At 46.3% G+C, this 21258-nt stretch overlaps 1 pseudogene across 1 annotated transcript in view; it reads left to right on the plus strand.

The window, feature by feature from the left end:
- Window positions 1-21258, plus strand: part of LOC311121538 (PDZ domain-containing RING finger protein 4-like) — a 53641-nt pseudogene that overhangs the window by 21107 nt on the left and 11276 nt on the right. Inside the window, exons 2-3 of the transcript in view lie at window positions 15262-15512; window positions 18586-18688. The product of the transcript in view is annotated as a PDZ domain-containing RING finger protein 4-like (transcript). The remainder of the gene's footprint in view (window positions 1-15261; window positions 15513-18585; window positions 18689-21258) is intronic.

Below are 21258 nucleotides of genomic sequence, written 5' to 3' on the forward strand. Positions count from 1 at the left end.
CGCATACATTTTGTTTCTTTCTCAGTAGCAAAATGTTTCACTTTCTAAGCTTTGGCATCTTCTCTAATTATGCCCCCACCCCTTGTAAACAAAGCTATTTTGCTCCCAACCAAATTTGGGAAGTTGTGTTATCGTAACACCCCCCTCCCCCACTCCCCACCCCCTTCCCCACCAAATAACAGAAAATGGCTGACAAATAAACTAAAAAACAGATGCTCCCCTGGCTTTCCAGTGGTGTCTGTCATCTGGAGCCCCTCTATTAACCCCATGGAGCGAGCTTGGCTCAGCCTCAGCCACAGAACTGATGTCAACTAGCAACAAATGAACCTGTTTCTCCCCCAAATGAGAGACTGGAGAACAATAGAGAGGCGGAGCAACAGGGCTGACACTGACCATGAGACATAGTGATGTCTACAGGGTTGACACTGACCATGAGACATAGTGGTGTCTACAGGGTTGACACTGACCATGAGACATAGTGGTGTCTACAGGGTTGACACTGACCATGAGACATAGTGATGTCTACAGGGTTGACACTGACCATGAGACATAGTGATGTCTACAGGGCTGACCATGAGACATAGTGATGTCTACAGGGTTGACACTGACCATGAGACATAGTGGTGTCTACAGGGTTGACACTGACCATGAGACATAGTGATGTCTACAGGGTTGACACTGACCATGAGACATAGTGGTGTCTACAGGGTTGACACTGACCATGAGACATAGTGGTGTCTTCAGGGTTGACGCTGACCATGAGACATAGTGGTGTCTACAGGGCTGACCATGAGACATAGTGATATCTACAGGGCTGACACTGACCATGAGACATAGTGATGTCTTCAGGGCTGACAATGAGACATAGTGGTGTCTACAGGGCTGACACTGACCATGAGACATAGTGATGTCTTCAGGGCTGACAATGAGACATAGTGGTGTCTACAGGGCTGACACTGACCATGAGACATAGTGATGTCTTCAGGGCTGACAATGAGACATAGTGGTGTCTACAGGGCGTGTTGTAGACTGAGCGATGGAGGGCAATGAGAGAGTCACATGCACACACACACACACACATACACACACACACACACACACACAGTACAAGCTCCCTACAGGCCCCAGAAGTATCCTGTAATGGCCTGCCAGCTTGAGCCAGCGTGTGTCCATGTGGTACGATGGTTCGCTAATAAAACAGCAGGGTATCCTCTTCCACCCTGCACTGTCCAGCCAGACCTGAGTTCAACCAGTATTCGTTTACATTCTTCTTTATCTTCTCTTGATTGCGCTTACCTGGCATAAAGGAACTAATGGAATAGTTCCAAAAGTGCAAACCCTGACACAAGACAGGCAGGCTGAATCAAACACTCAGAGCACTTTTATTTTGAAAGAAAACAAACACTATGTGAACCCCTGCTCTCTCCAGTCAACCAGACCCCCCTCCATCACTCTGTGGTGTCCCATAGTATCCCTCTATCTATCCTCCTCCAACAATCCCTCCATCACAGAGGAGTATGGTAGAGGGGTAGCTGCCCTCTGTGTGAACCCCAGACTGGGTGACTAACGTGGGCCTAATCGCTGACCCTCTGAGGTCTAATTCAAACACATTGCCTGTGTTGTATTGTGGCTGGGGCTGGCAGGGAGGTCTACTGTGTGGCTGCTGTTTTAATGGCAGCAGGGAGAATAATGGAGGAGTAATGATGGTGGGAGGACCAGGACACTACGGAGATCCTGGCACTGACCAGACCACATTCATTACTCTATCAGGATATCAATCTAAAGAGGGGATAAAACCCAGCCGGAGAGAGGGAGGGAGGGAGGGAGCGAGGGAGGGAGGGAGAGGGAGGGAGGGAGGGAGGGAGGGAGGGAGGGATGTCCTGTTCAATGTGGTTGTCAGCAGTAGACAATGGCTGATTGAGAAATAATGGAAGAGACATACTGGAAATGGATGCAGAGGCTTTTCATGGACACTGTTTGTTTGTTTCACCACAACTGACACCAGCCAGAGGGATTTAGTGTAAACCAAGGAATGTGTCCGCTTTTCTGCTAGCCAATATTGAGAGAGAGAGAGAGAGAGAGAGAGAGAGAGAGAGAGAGAGAGAGAGAGAGAGAGAGAGAGAGAGAGACATAAACCATGATGAGTTCACTTGCCAACAGAGTAGTGTGGCAGAGAGATACTATCCAGTTGCCAGTATCCACACGACCACATACCACGTCCAAAAAACAACAAATTTCACACCCCACTGAGACAAAAGCCTAGTAATTTATGCATCGCCAGGGCGATGTGATGTGTGAATGGTTGTTTGGGTGGAGGGTGGATAACTGGGGTGTGTGTGTGTTTGTGTGTGTGTGTGTGTGTGTGGGGGGGGTGTGTGTGTCTGGCGTATTTGTAATGTGGTTTCTAGGGCGGCTGGTTAATGGTTTGTTGATGCAGTTTGTCATAACCCACGCCATCCGTGGCTGCTTCGGGTGATCCTGTAGCTCTGATAGGTCCATTAGTTATACAGCAGACACAGACACAGACACGTCGCCCTGCCATGATATACCATGATACACAACCCAAACACATTTTTCACACCATGATAGAAACATGAAGAAAACAGTGAAGTTTGCATTCGTTTGCAGGAATATGCTAATGTAAATTAACGTAATGTGAATGCTGAATTACTGTCACTTCTACTACTGTAACGTGTGTGTGTGTGTGTGTGTGCTTGAGTGCTTGCGTGCCTGTGTGTGCTCCTTGATTACAGTATTGGTGCTAAGCTCGTAGGGGGCATCAGGGAGATTCGCATGCATAAACATAGCCTCCAGTCATGGCACCTAAGAATCCTGATATTGAAAAACACAACAGAAGAGAAATCACAGTTGATTCCCGTTACCTATTCTAGCTTCAATCAGGAGCATGGAGGATTTCTGAAGTGTATAATGAAGGAAAGAAGAACTATTTTCTTCCATTCTATAGTGAAGGAAATACCCTTCCCTGGCTACTATTCACAGAGGCATAATGGGAGAGAAAATCAGATGATGAGACGCATACAGACGTAGGATCTTAATTTGACCAGTTTCTCACAGCAGGAAAATAATCCTGCAGCAACAGGAAATGCTCATTATTGTGTGGATTATAATTCATGGACATTTTTTCAGGGGTTGATACATTTCAGTATGGGCAAATCAAGTGGAAATTACTAACTTTAGAAGCCTTTTTAAATTGAAACTTTGTGCAACAACAGGGTGAAAGAACATCTGTAGTGTGTTCTGCAACAACAGATGCTATCCTTTGATCTCCTGTTGTTACATCAGAAGGCCTGGTCGGTGTAGGTGAACGTGACTAGGCTGGAATCTGTCTGGCTTCATGTCAGTCATGGCTCACTCTCACTCGCCCCCCCCCCCCTTCTTCCATACACAGCACTCTATCTGGCTGCTCCTGAAATTGGGTTGAGGAGTTTGGGTTCGAGAGAGAGAGAGAGAGAGAGAGAGAGAGAGAGAGAGAGAGAGAGAGAGAGAGAGAGAGAGAGAGAGAGAGAGAGAGAGAGAGAGAGAGAGAGAGAGAGAGAGAGAGAGAGAGAGAGAGAGAGAGAGAGAGAGAGAAGGCTGGAATCTGTCTGGCTTCATGTCAGTCATGGAAAGAGAGAGAGAGAGAGAGAGAGAGAGGGGAGAGAGAGAGAGAGAGAGAGAGAGAGAGAGAGAGAGAGAGAGAGAGAAGGCTGGAATCTGTCTGGCTTCATGTCAGTCATGGAAAGAGAGAGAGAGAGAGAGAGAGAGAGAGGGGAGAGAGAGAGAGAGAGAGAGAGAGAGAGAGAGAGAGAGAGAGAGAGAGAGAGAGAGAGAGAGAGAGAGAGGGAAATTAGCAAACAGTGAGCAAACAAGAGAGGAGGAAAGACCAATCTAGAGGGAACAGTGAGAGAGGGAGTGGGTGATGAAGTGAGTTAGTGAGAGAGTGTTATCAGTATGTTTCCCAGAACCACTGCCTCTCTAATCCCTCTATATTGTAGTGTGTGATATTGGCTGGATTGACCAGAGGGTTTTTACATCAGTCCAGGCCTTACGTAGATCGTTTTTTTCATGTTTTCATGTGTGTTTTTGATGCAGAACTAATTGATTATTTTCAGTTGTGTTGTAGTAGAGATCCATTTCTGTGTTACCGTGAAGGACACTCATGACATGGAACACATCATCAAGGACACGCGTGTGTGTGCGTAGATTTGCATACACACATAGACACACACACACACACACACACACCACCATTACCATGTACAGCCGTGGCTGTGTTGTAGGGTGTTCCACAGAGAACATACATTTTCTATGGAGTGTAAACCTTCCCTTGGACTGTGTCTAAAACCACACCCTATTCCCTATATAGTGCACCACTTTTGACCAGGGCCTGCACTATATAGGGAACAGGGTGTCATTTTGGACACATCACTTGGTTTCTCCAGTCTCAGTTTACCACCCTCTGTCTGATTAGCATACCTTGTCACTGTGATTAATTGGTGTGATGCTTACAGGAAAAAGCAAAACAGCACATAATGGAAATAATGAACAGTCAAATCAAATCAAATCAAATTGTATTTGTCACATGCGCTGAATACAACTGATGTAGACCTTGCCATAAAATGCTTGCTTACGAGCCCTTCCCAACAACGCAGAGTTTAAATATAAAATAGTAACATAAGAGGAATAAAATAAAATACACAAGAATGAAGCTACGGTATGTACAGGGAGTACCAGTACCAGATCAATGTGGAGCTATATACAGGGAGTACCAGTACCAGATCAATGTGGAGCTATATACAGGGAGTACCAGTACCAGATCAATGTGGAGCTATATACAGGGAGTACCAGTACCAGATCAATGTGGAGCTATATACAGGGAGTACCAGTACCAGATCAATGTGGAGCTATATACAGAGAGTACCAGTACCAGATCAATGTGGAGCTATATACAGGGAGTACCAGTACCAGATCAATGTGGAGCTATATACAGGGAGTACCAGTACCTGGTCAATGTGGAGCTATATACAGGGAGTACCAGTACCAGATCAATGTGGAGCTATATAAGGCATTTGAGGTAGATATGTACATGAAGGCAGGGTAAAGTGACTAGGCATCAGGATAGATAATAATAAGGAATTTGAGGTAGATATGTATATGAAGGCAGGGTAAAGTGACTAGTTATCAGGATAGATAATAATAAGAGTAAAATAAAGAACAGAGTAGCAGCATCAAGTGATAAGTGTAAAAGGTTGTGTGTGTGAGCATACGTGTGTGTGGCCATATGTAGTGTATGTGAATGTGTGGGAGTTTTGTGTTGGGGTCGATGTAGTGTGGGAGTTTTGTGTTGGGGTCGATGTAGTGTGGGAGTTTTGTGTTGGGGTCAATGTAGTGTGGGAGTTTTGTGTTGGGGTCAATGTAGTGTGGGAGTTTTGTGTTGGGGTCAATGTAGTGTGGGAGTTTTGTGTTGGGGTCGATGTAGTGTGGGAGTTTTGTGTTGGGGTCAATGTAGTGTGGGAGTTTTGTGTTGGGGTCAATGTAGTGTGGGAGTTTTTTGTTGGGGTCGATGTAGTGTGGGAGTTTTGTGTTGGGGTCAATGTAGTGTGGGAGTTTTGTGTTGGGGTCGATGTAGTGTGGGAGTTTTGTGTTGGGGTCAATGTAGTGTGGGAGTTTTGTGTTGGGGTCGATGTAGTGTGGGAGTTTTGTGTTGGGGTCAATGTATTGTGGGAGTTTTGTGTTGGGGTCAATGTAGTGTGGGAGTTTTGTGTTGGGGTCAATGTAGTGTGGGAGTTTTGTGTTGGGGTCAATGTAGTGTGGGAGTTTTGTGTTGGGGTCGATGTAGTGTGGGAGTTTTGTGTTGGGGTCAATGTATTGTGGGAGTTTTGTGTTGGGGTCAATGTAGTGTGGGAGTTTTGTGTTGGGGTCAATGTAGTGTGGGAGTTTTGTGTTGGGGTCAATGTAGTGTGGGAGTTTTGTGTAGGAGTCAATGTAGTGTGTGAGTGAGTATATGGTTTGTATAATGTATATAGTCTAGTGAGTGTTGATAGAGTCAGTGTTGATTGGGTCAGTGTGGATAGAGTCAGTGCAGATAATTCGGGTACCATTAATTGACTATTTAGCACTCTGGCTTGGGGGTAGAAGCTGTCTCAGAGCCTGTTTGTCCGAGAGCCGATGCTCAAGTACCGTTTGCCAGACGGTAGCAGAGTGAACAATCTATTACTTGGGTGGCTGGAGCAATTGTTCGGGCGTTCCTCTGACACCGCCTGATATAGACGTCCTGAATGGCAGGTAGCTCGGCCCCAGTGATGTACTGGGCTGTCCGCACCACCCTCTGTAGCACTTTGCGGTCAAGGGCAGTGCATTTGCCATATCAAGCGGTGATGAAGCCAGTCAAGATGCTCTCGATGGTGCAGCTGTATAACTCTTTTCTTGGGAACAGGGACAATGGTGGTCAGTTTGAAACCTATTGTGATTACAGACTGGGACAAGGATAGATTGAAAATGTCTGTGAAGACACTTGCCAATTGGTCTGTGCATGCTTTGAGAACGCGCCCTGGTATTCCGCCTGGCCCGGCGGCCTTGTGATTGTTAACCTGTTTAAATGTTTTGCTCACATCGGCCATGGAGAGCGAGGTCATCAGGAAAAACTGGGGTTCCCTCTAAGCGAACAAAAGGCATTTAGCTCGTTTGGGAGTTCTGCATTGCTGGGCAACTCATGGCTGGGTTTCCCTTTGTAATCCGTTACCGTCTGCAAGCCCTGCCACACACGACGAGCGTTGGAGCCGGTGTAATAGGATTCCACCTTCCTCCTATATTTAGTCATTTAGCAGTCACCCACTAATAATGTGTAACAGGAAATGCAATCGATGCATGAGTTATTAAACACTACACTGTTTCCTGCCTCGAAGCACAACTTTCCAAGTAAGCCACAGGTAGTGTTGGGCCAGTAACCAAAAGGTCCCTAGTTCAAATCCCCGAGCCGACAAGGTGAATAAACTGTCGATGTGCCCTGAGAAAGACACTTAACCCTAATTGCTCCAGGCTTGCTGTTGATAACGGTCGACTCTGGCCGTGACCCCACTCTCTGAGGTAAATAAAGGGAGGATGTAGGACAGGGTTCCCCAACTGGTGGGCCAAATTTGGTGATTTTATTTGGCCCCAAGTTTTCTGAGCAAAATAATCAAATAAAATAAAAATGTATTTTTTATTGTTGGAAGAAAAAGACTGTAAAAACACCAGCAAATCAGCTCCAAGTTATTTTAATTATAGAAATCTGTTCCAAAGTATTCCCACACATAATAGAGAGACATATGTGATTGTATAAAAATGTAAGCAAGGTTTGAAATTATTATGTTTTAATAAAATATTATATCTGTTTGGGCTTCTTGTGGTCAATTTGCAGTCTACAAAAATCGGCCCGCAACTGATTCTAGTTGATGATCCCTGATGTAGCAGAAGAGACTGGGGCTAAATATAGTGATTTCAGAAAGGTCGACAGAGTCACGCTACTCTGCTGAAATGGATGTAATGACGGAATTATATGAATCAACTCTGATCTCTCTGATCTCTCTGCTCTCTGCTTCATCCATTTCTCTCTAATGTTGCTAAGAGAAGCTCTGTTAGCTTTGAAGAAAGTATTACTGCCCAAATGCCAGCCATTTCAAACAGTTTTACCCAGACAGTACATAGCTGCAGTTGTTGGGTGCTAATGATCTGACTTGGGGAGTTTTCAAGACTTTGCAGGGAATTACTTTGGAAAAAATCAGGATAGGAATGTTTAAAATTCACCTTAGACCATCATTTTCAGTCAGCCATGTTCTTGACAAAGTCCTTGTCTATGCATAAGCAGTGTCCTTTCCCTAAGCAGTACTAGGATCAGTCTGATTGAAGTACCTTACACAAGAGTTTCCCAAATTCGGTCCTGTGGTCCCCCCTGGGTGCCACGTTTTGGTTTATACGCTAGCACTACACACCTGATTCAAATAACCAACTCATCATCAAGCTTTGATTATTTGAATCAGCTGTGTAGTGCTAGGGCAAAAAACAAAACGTGCACCCATGGGGAGGGGGGAGACCGAGTTTGGGAAACCCTGCCCTACACTCTGCCTGCCATTCTGATTTATGAAACTCATCATCTCTCGCATATTGGAACCGGTTGCCATATTGTGTTTAGACACTCTTATCATTGAAATGAGACATTTCAGAAACCAGTCTTCCCCAGTCAGATGAGATAGGACGCATTCTCAATACGCTGTTGACTAAATTAGGTTTGGAGATTGTTTGGCACTGGCCAGCTGAGCATCTCTCCATTCCTCATCATAGAAATAGAATCCATCATTCTATCTCTAGCTTCATCGCAACATTGGATATCCATTATTAGAAAAAATAATCCCAACTTCAATTGAATCAGAGGGCACAAAGATCAAGTTGGTTGTTGTACTCTTGCTGATGCTGTTGAGCATATTATGCATCCCAAAAGGCAACCTAATCACTTTATGGTGCACTACATTTCACCCGAGCCCTGTCAAAAGTAGTGCACTATATGGGGAATATGGTGCCATTTGGAACACAGATATCGTGTTTTTAGGAGAGGAGAAGCATATGGTCCCTGCTGAATAGACTGTATGGTTCTCTAGAGGAAACCACCTGCTGTTCTCATTGTGTTGCAGTCTATTGTAATCTCTTTCAAATGGGATGAATACAATACGCAGTGAAACTGGCTCTATCTAAACAACCAGCAGCCCTGTTTGACACTGTTAGGGTTGACGTAATGCAGGTTTAAGCCATGTGTGTGTGTGTGTGTGTGTGGGGGGGTGTGTGACTGTTCCCATTAGCTCACAAAGACAAGGTCTTATCTCAATGTGCCCCATACACACACACACTTCTCTACTCATCTCACCTGTTTCATATCGATAAGAGGCAACACCATCTAGCCATCTTAGTGGATAAGATCGTAAGCTGCAAGTGTGACGTCGTTGAAGAGGGTCGAAATAAAGGTTGACTTTTGACAAACACATTTCTGTTTTTATTCAATCATCTGTTCCACTTGGAGCTCAAGGGAAGTCTATGCAACATATCAAGAGTTTACTGTATGTAGTGGAGCATCACTGGCTACAGTCCCATAGACTGTAGTGGAGCATCACTGGCTACAGTCCCATAGACTGTAGTGGAGCATCACTGGCTACAGTCCCATAGACTGTAGTGGAGCATCACTGGCTACAGTCCCATAGGCTGTAGTGGAGCATCACTGGCTACAGTCCCATAGGCTGTAGTGGAGCATCACTGGCTACAGTCCCATAGGCTGTAGTGGAGCATCACTGGCTACAGTCCCATAGACTGTAGTGGAGCATCACTGGCTACAGTCCCATAGACTGTAGTGGAGCATCACTGGCTACAGTCCCATAGACTGTAGTGGAGCATCACTGGCTACAGTCCCATAGGCTGTAGTGGAGCATCACTGGCTACAGTCCCATAGGCTGTAGTGGAGCATCACTGGCTACAGTCCCATAGGCTGTAGTGGAGCATCACTGGCTACAGTCCCATAGACTGTAGTGGAGCATCACTGGCTACAGTCCCATAGACTGTAGTGGAGCATCACTGGCTACAGTCCCATAGGCTGTAGTGGAGCATCACTGGCTACAGTCCCATAGGCTGTAGTGGAGCATCACTGGCTACAGTCCCATAGACTGTAGTGGAGCATCACTGGCTACAGTCCCATAGACTGTAGTGGAGCATCACTGGCTACAGTCCCATAGACTGTAGTGGAGCATCACTGGCTACAGTCCCATAGACTGTAGTGGAGCATCACTGGCTACAGTCCCATAGACTGTAGTGGAGCATCACTGGCTACAGTCCCATAGACTGTAGTGGAGCATCACTGGCTACAGTCCCATAGACTGTAGTGGAGCATCACTGGCTACAGTCCCATAGACTGTAGTGGAGCATCACTGGCTAACATATTCTGCTCTTATCTTGAGATACCAGACCTCAACAGGAAAGGCTGGAGTCGAGGCTAGCTCTCAACCAGAGCTACATAGAACAGTTCTATTGATCAAATCATTTGACATTTTACTTGAGTAGCCTGAGATTATTAAGGTTTATAATCAATGTAGGACTACTACCCTGATAGGACTGTTTCCTGTCAGGCCTGGGTCTCGTCCTGACCCTAACACCCTGTGGTAGACCACAATAACTACTGACCTTTACAGACTGGTGTTGGGGAAGACAAGAGCTCTCGCTGCGAACACACACAGGTCCATGGGGGCCATGTTGTATTGACATCAGTAACCTTTACCTCGAGGGAACCAGGAAGTACCTTGTGTGGTGTTCTCTGTATGTTTCGTTACCATATGAGACGAGATACAGGATGTCTGTGTGTACGTTTCAGGTTGCACACGATAGGAAGTTGTGTTGACGTTGTTAGAAAGCAATCTTCAATCAGAAAGGCATTACTGTCAGACAACAACGCAGTCTTCACACCGATGACAATACAACAAATGCAAAATCAATGGAAAGCATCCATCATGCTTTTAAGCTGACTGATCATCTCCACTGGATGTCTGGATCTCCTCTTCTCAGCTCTTCTGAAAGTTGTATCCTCACCTCAGAGAGAGAGAGAGAGGAGGAGAAGAGAGAAGAGGAGGAGGGGGAGGGAGAGAGAGAGAGAGAGAGAGAGAGAGAGAGAGAGAGAGAGAGAGAGAGAGAGAGAGAGAGAGAGAGATCAAGACATCACAGTTCACACATTGTCTTTGCTGTATTGACGTGTGCTGAGCCAGGCAGTAACTCTGACAGTGAGGCCAGCTCAGGTCAAATAAGAGGCATTTTATTTCTGTATTAGTGGTTAGCTAGAGCGTTTTGATTTCTTCTGTCTTTGCTGTTTGCTGATCTTGGCAGGAGCTCTAACAATCAGTCAGGTGAGGGTTGCTCAGGTCCACCAGGGTCTATGGGTTTAGATTCAGTCAATTAACAGCTAGTTGTTTTCTTCTGTCAGTTATGTTCTCTACGTTGTGTGGTCTGTGCTGCATGCTGGGTGCTGATCCAGGAAGGAACTCTGACAGTGAGGGTACTTCAGGTCAAGCAAGCTCTCAGGGTTTTACAGTATTTAGTCAGTTAGTGGCTAGCTAGTTTTGTTGTCTCTGTACTGTGTGCTGGGTCAGCTGTGGACACCCTGGGTATATCATGACCTGCTCCCTCTCCCTCTGGGTCAGCTGTGGACACCCAGGGTATATCATGACCTACTCCCTCTCACTCTGGGTCAGCTGTGGACACCCAGGGTATATCCTGACCTGCTCCCTCTCCCTCTGGGTCAGCTGTGGACACCCAGGGTATATCCTGACCTGCTCTCTCTCCCACTGGGTCAGCTGTGGACACCCAGGGTATATCATGACCTACTCCCTCTCCCACTGGGTCAGCTGTGGACACCCTGGGTATATCCTGACCTGCTCTCTCTACCTCTGGGTCAGCTGTGGACACCCAGGGTATATCCTGACCTGCTCCCTCTCCCACTGGGTCAGCTGTGGACACCCAGGGTATATCCTGACCTGCTCCCTCTCCCACTGGGTCAGCTGTGGACACCCTGGGTATATCCTGACCTGCTCCCTCTCCCACTGGGTCAGCTGTGGACACACTGGGTATATCCTGACCTGCTCCCTCTCCCACTGGGTCAGCTGTGGACACCCAGGGTATATCCTGACCTGCTCCCTCTCCCACTGGGTCAGCTGTGGACACCCTAGGTATATCCTGACCTGCTCCCTCTCCCTCTGGGCAGACTGTTATGCATCACCTCACTCACACACACCCAAAACACACACACATACACACACCTTACACACTGAGCTACCATGTGCTGTATCTGTCTATCATCCTTATGGCTTCTCTTGTCTCTTTCTCATTACAGAGATAAATGGAGCTGGTTTCTTTCTCATTACAGAGATAAATGGAGCTGGTTTCTATCTCATTACAGAACTGAATGGAGCTGGTTTCTATCTTATTACGGAGATAAATGGAGCTGGTTTCTATCTCATTACAGAACTGAATGGAGCTGGTTTCTATCTTATTACGGAGATAAATGGAGCTGGTTTCTGTCTCATTACAGAGATAAATGGAGCTGGTTTCTATCACATTACAGAAATAAATGGAGCTGGTTTCTATCTCATTACATAACTGAATGGAGCTGGTTCCTATCTCATTACAGAACTGAATGGAGCTGGTGTCTATCTCATTACAGAGCTGAATGGAGCGACCATCCATTTCTTTATTTCTGCATCTGCTGTATGAATACATCTAATCTAATTGATTAATAAACAGATTCATTCAGTTCTAGGTTAGGGTTAGGTAAGTGTATGTGTGTGTATCAGTGGGTGAGTACATGAGTATGCATGTGCGTATGTGTGTGTATCCTTTTATATGTGTGTGTCCCTGTGTGTGTGTATCCTTGTATGTGTGTGTGTGCCTGTGTGTGTGTATCCTTGTATGTGTGTGTGTGTGTGTGTATGTGTGTGTGTATCCTTGTATGTGTGTGTGTGTGTATGTGTGTGTATCCTTGTGTGTGTGTGTGTATCCTTGTGTGTGTGTGTGTATCCTTGTGTGTGTGTGTGTATCCTTGTGTGTGTGTGTGTGTGTGTGTGTATGTGTGTGTATCCTTGTGTGTGTGTGTGTGTGTATCCTTGTGTGTGTGTGTGCCTGTGTGTGTATCCTTGTGTGTGTGTGTGTATCCTTGTGTGTGTGTGTGTGTGTGTATCCTTGTGTGTGTGTGTGTGTATCCTTGTGTGTGTGTGTGTGTGCCTGTGTGTGCCCCACCTTGCTCCCAGTCTGACAACCTGACACATTTCAACAATCAATGCTGAAAATAAATCTGAGGATGTGATTGGAAATGAACTTGACATCTGTAGCGTAATGAGGCCCTGTAATTGGATAAACAGTGTATCTGAGGTCACAGATGACTGCAGACCAAGGATGTGTGTGTGTGTGTGAGCTGTCAGACAGATGAGAGACCCTAACCCTAACCCTAACCCTTGCCTCAACCCTAACCCTAACCCTAGCCTCAGCTCTCTGCCTTGATTGATCCCTCAGGCAAAAACCCGCCCAATGTTCTCTCACCCTCTCCAGACCAGACTGACTTGCAATGTGCAGACAGAGCAGGAAGTTGCAAAAGGCCCGTGCAACCCAAGGTTTGATACCAGCACAAACAGAAACCCTCTTAAACCTAAACCTAGACTCAAACCTAACCTAACCCTAACCTCAACCCTAACCCTAACCCTAACCATAACCCTAACCCTAACCCTAGCCTCAACCATAACCCTAGCCTCAACCCTAACCCTAACCCTAGCCTCAACCATAACCCTAACCCTAGCCTCCACCCTTCCTGCTGTCAGGTGAGGTATGCCTCATTGCCATAGAGATAACCTCACTAGGGGTTAATATACAGGGAGCCAGGATTTGAGAACCATTGTTGTAGACTTCTGTATGAGTAATGCATGTCCTGTATGTGACTCATGGGTCTGGCCTTGGCCTGAATTATCTGCCGGAACCTTCTAATAGATAAACCCTTTATTCAGAAAGAACATGGGTTAGCCTTGAATATGAAATCGAATTAATAAAATGCGGATGAGGTAATAATATACGCCATTGGCAGACGCTTTTATCCAAAGCCACTTACTGTAGTGAATGTATGAATTTGTATGGGGGGGGGGGGGGGGGGGGGGGGGGGGCAGGTGTTACTTGGCAGGTGTCAGTATGATGTGTGTACCTCCCACTGAAACCCAACCATTTAGTTTGACCCCCACAGTACTGTAATGACCAGACCAAGAGCCAAAGACCCAGAGCTCAGATCTGTCCAACCCAGGGGAAGAGGCCTCCACCTCCCCCCTCCCATGGAGAGACAGCAGGTGCCCTTTAAAACTGACAGGCCTTTCTTCTCCAGGCTCACCCAGGCTCTCAGGGATCATTACTGGACTGTTAGTCCCAGGGGTCCATTATACTGGATGTGGTGGGTAGGAGGTCTCAGTACGTCAGCTCAGTACTGGATGTGGTGGGTAGGACGTCTCAGTACGTCAGCTCAGTACTGGATGTGGTGGGTAGGAGGTCTCAGTACGTCAGCTCAGTACTGGATGTGGTGGGTAGGAGGTCTCAGTACGTCAGCTCAGTACTGGATGTGGTGGGTAGGAGGTCTCAGTACGTCAGCTCAGTACTGGATGTGGTGGTTAGGACGTCTCAGTACGTCAGCTCAGTACTGGATGTGGTGGGTAGGAGGTCTCAGTACGTCAGCTCAGTACTGGATGTGGTGGGTAGGAGGTCTCAGTACGTCAGCTCAGTACTGGATGTGGTGGGTAGGAGGTCTCAGTACGTCAGCTCAGTACTGGATGTGGTGGGTAGGAGGTCTCAGTACGTCAGCTCAGTACTGGATGTGGTGGGTAGGAGGTCTCAGTACGTCAGCTCAGTACTGGATGTGGTGGGTAGGAGGTCTCAGTATGTCAGATATGAATAAGAACGGAGGAGAAAGGAGGATCAGTGGGTAAGATCTTAGCGCTGTATGCTTCTCTGAAATACAAGTATATGATAGGGTTTTAATATTGCCTATGTTGTTGCCTTGGCAAGACAATGACAAAGGTGTTGGCTGATGTAGAAACAGACTGGTACTCAGCGGGCTGTAATTGGATCACCAGGTGCACTCTACAGCATAACATATGCTGCTTCTCTGTGGGCTCACTACATGGGACTAACAGAACACCTCCATCTCCTCAATCAGGTGAATGGTAGGGACTTGGAATGGCAGGGATGTGAGAATGGTAGGGACTTGGGAATAGTAGGGACTTGGGAATGTTAGGGACTTGGGAATGGTAGGGACTTGAGAATGGTAGGGACTTGGGAATGGTTGGGACTTGGGAATGGTAGGGACTTGGGAATGGTAGGGACTTGGGAACGGTAGGGACTTGGGAATGGTAGGGACTTGGGAATGGTAGGGACTTGAGAATGGTAGGGACTTGGGAATGGTAGGGACTTGGGAATGGTAGGGACTTGGGAACGGTAGGGACTTATGAATGGTAGGGACTTGGGAATGGTAGGGACTTGGGAATGGTAGGGACTTGGGAATGGTAGGGACTTGGCTGTGGGAAGAGACTAGCTTTTGTGATACTGACTCACCACATAGACACCTAGTTATTCCTGTACAGTGTACATAGGTTTAAGACTCTTCTAATTCCCACCCCATAGACTTCTAGTTATTCCTGTACAGGTTTGAGACACTTCTATCTCTTCCCCGTTCAGGTGAATGGCAGGGACTACTCCAAAGCCAGCCATGATGAGGTGGTGGAGGTCATCAGGAGAGACCCCATTGTGGTGCAGGTCGTCCGTCACCATGGCAACCCCGCCCACGCACACCAAACATTTAAGGAGGTGCACGTGGTGGACGTGTGCACGCAGACTGACATCACCTTCGAACACATCATGGCCCTGGCTAAGCTGAGACCTGCTACTCCACCTGTACCCGACATCTGCCCCTTCCTGCTGTCAGACAGGTGAGGAGCATCTAACCCTAACCCTAACCCTAACCCTAACATTAACCTTAACCCTTACCCTAACCCTAGCCTCAAACCTTACCCTAACCCTCAACCCTAACCCTAACCTGCTATCTGCCACTTCCTGCTGTCAGACAGGTAAGGGGCATCTAACCCTAACCCTAACCCTAACCCTAACATTAACCCTTACCCTAACCCTAGCCTCAAACATTACCCTAACCCTCAACCCTAACCCTAACCCTAACCTGCTATCTGCCACTTCCTGCTGTCAGACAGGTGAGGGGCATCTAACCCTAACCCTAACCCTAACCCTAACATTAACCTTAACCCTTACCCTAACCCTAGCCTCAAACCTTACCCTAACCCTCAACCCTAACCCTAACCTGCTATCTGCACCTTCCTGCTGTCAGGTGAGGTATGCCTCGTTGCCATAGAGATAACCTCACTAGGGGGTTAATATACAAGGAGCCAGGATTTGAGAACCATTGTAGACTTCTGTATGAGTAATGCATGTCCTGTATGTGACTCATGGGTTTGGCCTCATGGATTTTCTGCCAGAACTTTCTAATACAGTGAGGGAAAAAAGTATTTGATCCCCTGCTGATTTTGTACGTTTGCCCACTGACAAAGAAATGATCAGTCTATAATTTTTATGGTAGGTTTATTTGAACAGTGAGAGACAGAATAACAACAACAAAAATCCAGAAAAACGCATGTCAATAATGTTATAAATTGATTTGCATTTTAATGAGGGAAATAAGTATTTGACCCCTCTGCAAAACATGACTTAGTACTTGGTGGCAAAACCCTTGTTGGCAATCACAGAGGTCAGACGTTTCTTGTAGTTGGCCACCAGGTTTGCACACATCTCAGGAGGGATTTTGTCCCAATCCTCTTTGCAGATCTTCTCCAAGTCATTAAGGTTTCGAGCCTGACGTTTGGCAACTAGAACCTTCAGCTCCCTCCACAGATTTTCTATGGGATTAAGGCCTGGAGACTGGCTAGGCCACTCCAGGACCTTAATGTGCTTCTTCTTGAGCCACTCCTTTGTTGCCTTGGCCGTGTGTTTTGGGTCATTGTCATGCTGGAATACCCACCCACAACCCATTTTCAATGCCCTGGCAGAGGGAAGGAGGTTCTCACCCAAGATTTGACGGTACATGGCCCCGTCCATCGTCCCTTTGATGCGGTGAAGTTGTCCTGTCCCCTTAGCAGAAAAACACCCCCAAAAGCATAATGTTTCCACCTCCATGTTTGACGGTGGGGATGGTGTTCTTGGGGTCATAGGCAGCATTCCTCCTCCTCCAAACACGGCAAGTTGAGTTGATGCCAAAGAGCTCCATTTTGGTCTCATCTGACCACAACACTTTCACCCAGTTCTCCTCTGAATCGTTCAGATGTTCATTGGCAAACTTCAGAAGGGCATGTATATGTGCTTTCTTGAGCAGGGGGACCTTGCGGCCGCTGCAGGATTTCAGTCCTTCACGGCGTAGTGTGTTATCAATTGTTTTCTTGGTGACTATGGTCCCAGCTTCCTTGAGATCATTGACAAGATCCTCCCGTGTAGTTCTGGGCTGATTCCTCACCGTTCTCATGATCATTGCAACTCCCCGAGGTGAAATCTTGCATGGAGCCCCAGGCCGAGGGAGATTGACAGTTATTTTGTGTTTCTTCCATTTGCGAATAATCGCACCAACTGTTGTTACCTTCTCACCAAGCTGCTTGGCGATAGTCTTGTAGCCCATTCCAGCCTTGTGTAGGTCTACAATCTTGTCCCTGACATCCTTGGAGAGCTCTTTGGTCTTGGCCATGGTGGAGAGTTAGGAATCTGATTGATTGATTGCTTCTGTGGACAGGTGTCTTTAATACAGGTAACAAGCTGAGATTAGGAGCACTCCCTTTAAGAGTGTGCTCCTAATCTCAGCTCGTTACCTGTATAAAAGACACCTGGGAGCCAGAAATCTTTCTGATTGAGAGGGGGTCAAATACTTATTTCCCTCATTAAAATGCAAATCAATTTATACAATTTTTGACATGCGTTTTTCTGGATTGTTTTGTTTTTATTCTGTCTCTCACTGTTCAAATAAACCTACCATTAAAATTATAGACTGATCATTTCTTTGCAGTGGGCAAACGTACAAAATCAGCAGGGGATCAAATACTTTTTTCCCTCACTGTAGATAAACCCTTTATTCAGAAAGAACATGGGTTAGCCTTGAATATGAAATTGAATTAATAAAATGCGGATGAGGTAATAATGTAGACATTAGTAGACACTTTTATCCAAACTGACTTACTGTAGTGAATGTATACATTTGTATGGGTGTCCCCTTGGATGGTTCTCCTCAACACGGAGATGCTTTATTATGGGTTACGTCAACCTGATGTGGTTGTTCAGAGCCGCCTCTACTGCATCATGGTGGACAGCAGCATTAACCCCCCCCAAGTACAGCTGATCACATCCCTTTAATGTCATCAGGCTGCTCTCCAACCCACGTGTAATAGTTGTGTCTGCAGTGCAGTCACACTGCCGCATCCATTTCCTTTAAGAGTTTACAAGGTGATTAAAAACAAATGGAAAGACTGATCTACAGCTCATTCTCCATCTATTTATAGGTCTTTACTGGGCCCCAGATTAAATCAATTTGTCCTATAAACCACAAATCATCCGTTCCCTCGTCTGTGATACGGCTGATAAGGGGGAGGCAGTATGGATGCTGGTGTGATTAGAAATAACAGTGATGTTACTGTGGGCTGGTTATACCCAGGGCTGCCATGTCGCTGCATACATGCCAAGTAAGCATCTGCAAATCAATGTATTACAGAGGAGATAAAACCCACTTACATGGGTTTTATGTCTCGTTAAAATGTGTCTATGTTTCAAATGAAACAATGTGTGTATAGATCCATGCCATTAGTTGCTTTATTGGGGGTTGTAAAAGGGATTTTTGCTAGCGACCGATATGTACAACGCAGGGAGAAAGGTGTTAAAACCAGCTTGCTACTCACACATCTTTCTTTATTTCTCCCCCTCTCTCCCCCTCTCTCGCCCTCTCTTTCTTTTCCTCCCCAGCTGTCACTCCATCCACACCATGGAGCATGAGTTCTACGAGTGTCCAGAGTACCTGTCCAACACCCCAGCTGAAGTGGACATGCCAGATGAGTTTGAGTACGAGGTAAGTCAATATTGAGCCCCACAAATTCCTGCCATGACAATTCTCCCACAGCGATTATATTGACAAGTCATCTGGCTCTTGGTCAAATATAGTGCTCCCTACTTATGCCCTTCAAAGCTAATTACAACCACATATCACGGCAACTCATTTTGTCATCCAAATGATAAAGATTAAAATACCGGAATGAATCTTACTACCTCAGTTTGGTATGTTTTCCCTATAAAGAAGGACACTTGTCAGACACACTTGCAGTGTTGATAAATAGCCTAACTGGGAAGCTGGGAGGCTGGGAGGCTGGGTGGAGAATGTAATTTGTGTCAGAGAGGCAGTGACTGTGGGAGACGTGAGGTGAGGTGAGGTGAGGTGAGGTGAGGTGAGGTGAGGTGAGGTGAGGTGATGGGTGACGTGGTAGTGTGTGTTTGTGCAGTGGTGGTGCTCGTTTAATGGCCGCCCATGGTTCACTGCACAGGATTCTGGGTCATTAGTGTTCCTCTGCTGCCAGCTGTGGTTTAACTGCCTCTTCTGACTAAATGGATGGATGTCTCTCTGTGTGAGAGAGGGATGAGAGACGGTGTGAAGTTTGAGCACACACTCACAGGCACACACACACAAGTACGCACACAGGCACACACACGCGTGCAGGCAAGCACGCACGCACACACACACACACACACACACACACACACTGGCCAGCCCAACTGAGGCAGGGTCAGTGTCAGGTCATGACCTGATTTCTGATGTTATGGCTACTCTTTCCCCTCAAACACACACACACACCTGGCCCTCAATTACTCTTTGTTCAGTCAAGTGTATCTAACTGTACCCTGAATGGCCTTGCTCCTCAAGGGAAGGGAAGAGTTGCCCTAGCAGCTCAGGGAAATTAGCTGTGAAGGATGTGTTTAGCCTGGCTTCATACTAACTTAAGCACAGCTACAGTGCAGCTGTGGGAGGTTTTTCTTCCCAGTGACCTGCTATAAAAACAACACACAGATGCAGATGATCTTCTACCATGGTCTCTCTAGGTGGTGTCTCTCTGACCTCAGAGAGTACATCCACAGGTTATTACTGACGATTATAAGGTGGTTTACCCCTTTACGAGTTAATGTACTGCCTGCACTACACACTGTGATTTCTCACTCTAGGAGGGAGTCTCTAATCTAACCTCAAAGATCTCCAGATTACAAGGTTGTGTCCTATACTACACACTGTGATTGTTCTCTCTGACAGTAGGGAGCTAGTGTTCTCTAATCTCTCAGTACATGGTAGTTAATCAACAGTCATGGTGCGTTCATGTCAACCACTTTTCTCGACCGTTCTGAACCGTTCTAAACTGTGTGGAGGTGCGGAGTCTACTCGCCAGCAACAGCTGAGTCCTAGTGAAAAGCGCCCTTCCTCCTTTGAGGGAAAAATGGCTGTTTATTGTGGCTAGATGTTGAAGAAATGAATGTATTTTTTGAATCAGTCACCTCTGTGCTTTAGCTCTAATCTTTCCCAACTGCCACCAGGAATCCTTTGGAAATTAGGGTATCCCTTTAATTAGGGTATCCCTTTAATTAGGGTATCCCTTTAATTAGGGTATCCCTGTTATAGTCCCTTCTTTCTACCCCCTGCCTTCCAACTGTAACTTCACAAGTAAAATACATTTGGCAGAGCAAAATGTCAAACTGTACAATTATATATTTCTGTTTCTTCCCAACACAGCAGTGACTAAACAGACCAGGGTTAATACACCTGCAACATTAAGGGAACACGCTGTGAAGTAAATGCCATCGGTGCGACCATCAAAGACATCCCCAGTGGGACACCCGTCTGTGTTTTGTTTGATATGAGGTTTTAGTGCAATTGATGTACAGACCACCCTCTGGGCTGGGGGACATGGTAGGTGTGTGATGTGTTACCATGGTGAGGAGAGGTTAGGAACCACACAACAAGAATAAGCAAAGACCACAGGAGGTGGGATGTCATTTATCAGACAATAATTCAACATCAATTGCAGTCTTAACTGGTCTGGAATGATGCAGCTCTAGTACCAATGCCACAGTATACCATGGTGATAGTGGGTTACTTGTTGAATTTGTTTCAGTGATACAGTTGGTTTACATTCAAACACACACACACACACACACACACACACACACACACACACACACACACACAAGCGTATGAATGCACACACACATGCACTCACTCTCACACACTATTTCACCCTTTGCAGAGATTTACTGGGGGAACTTCGTGTTTCTCCCTATGGGTGCACACAGAACTATGTTGATCAACATTTTGGTCTCGGTGAAGTTGGGGCACCAAGGTATGTGTTGTTTAAAGGGGAATTTCACCCTGGGGGAATCATGTCTGAGGCATGTTTCACACATACTTGCCCAGGAGGAAGGCAGGTCAGGGCTTCGCGCTCTGAATGATACACCCTATGACATCTTCCGGTGTATTGATGGGGGGGGGGGGGAGCGAGATCTAAAAATGAATGTAGTCCTACTTTGTGGTATTTCGTGAAGACTCTATGTTATATTGATTGCACTATACGTTTTTGTGGGTGTAGATATGGTTGTCCTTGT

Source organism: Coregonus lavaretus, assembly GCF_964263955.1.
Source record: "Coregonus lavaretus genome assembly, contig: HAP1_SCAFFOLD_545, whole genome shotgun sequence".
Classification (NCBI taxonomy): domain Eukaryota; kingdom Metazoa; phylum Chordata; class Actinopteri; order Salmoniformes; family Salmonidae; genus Coregonus; species Coregonus lavaretus.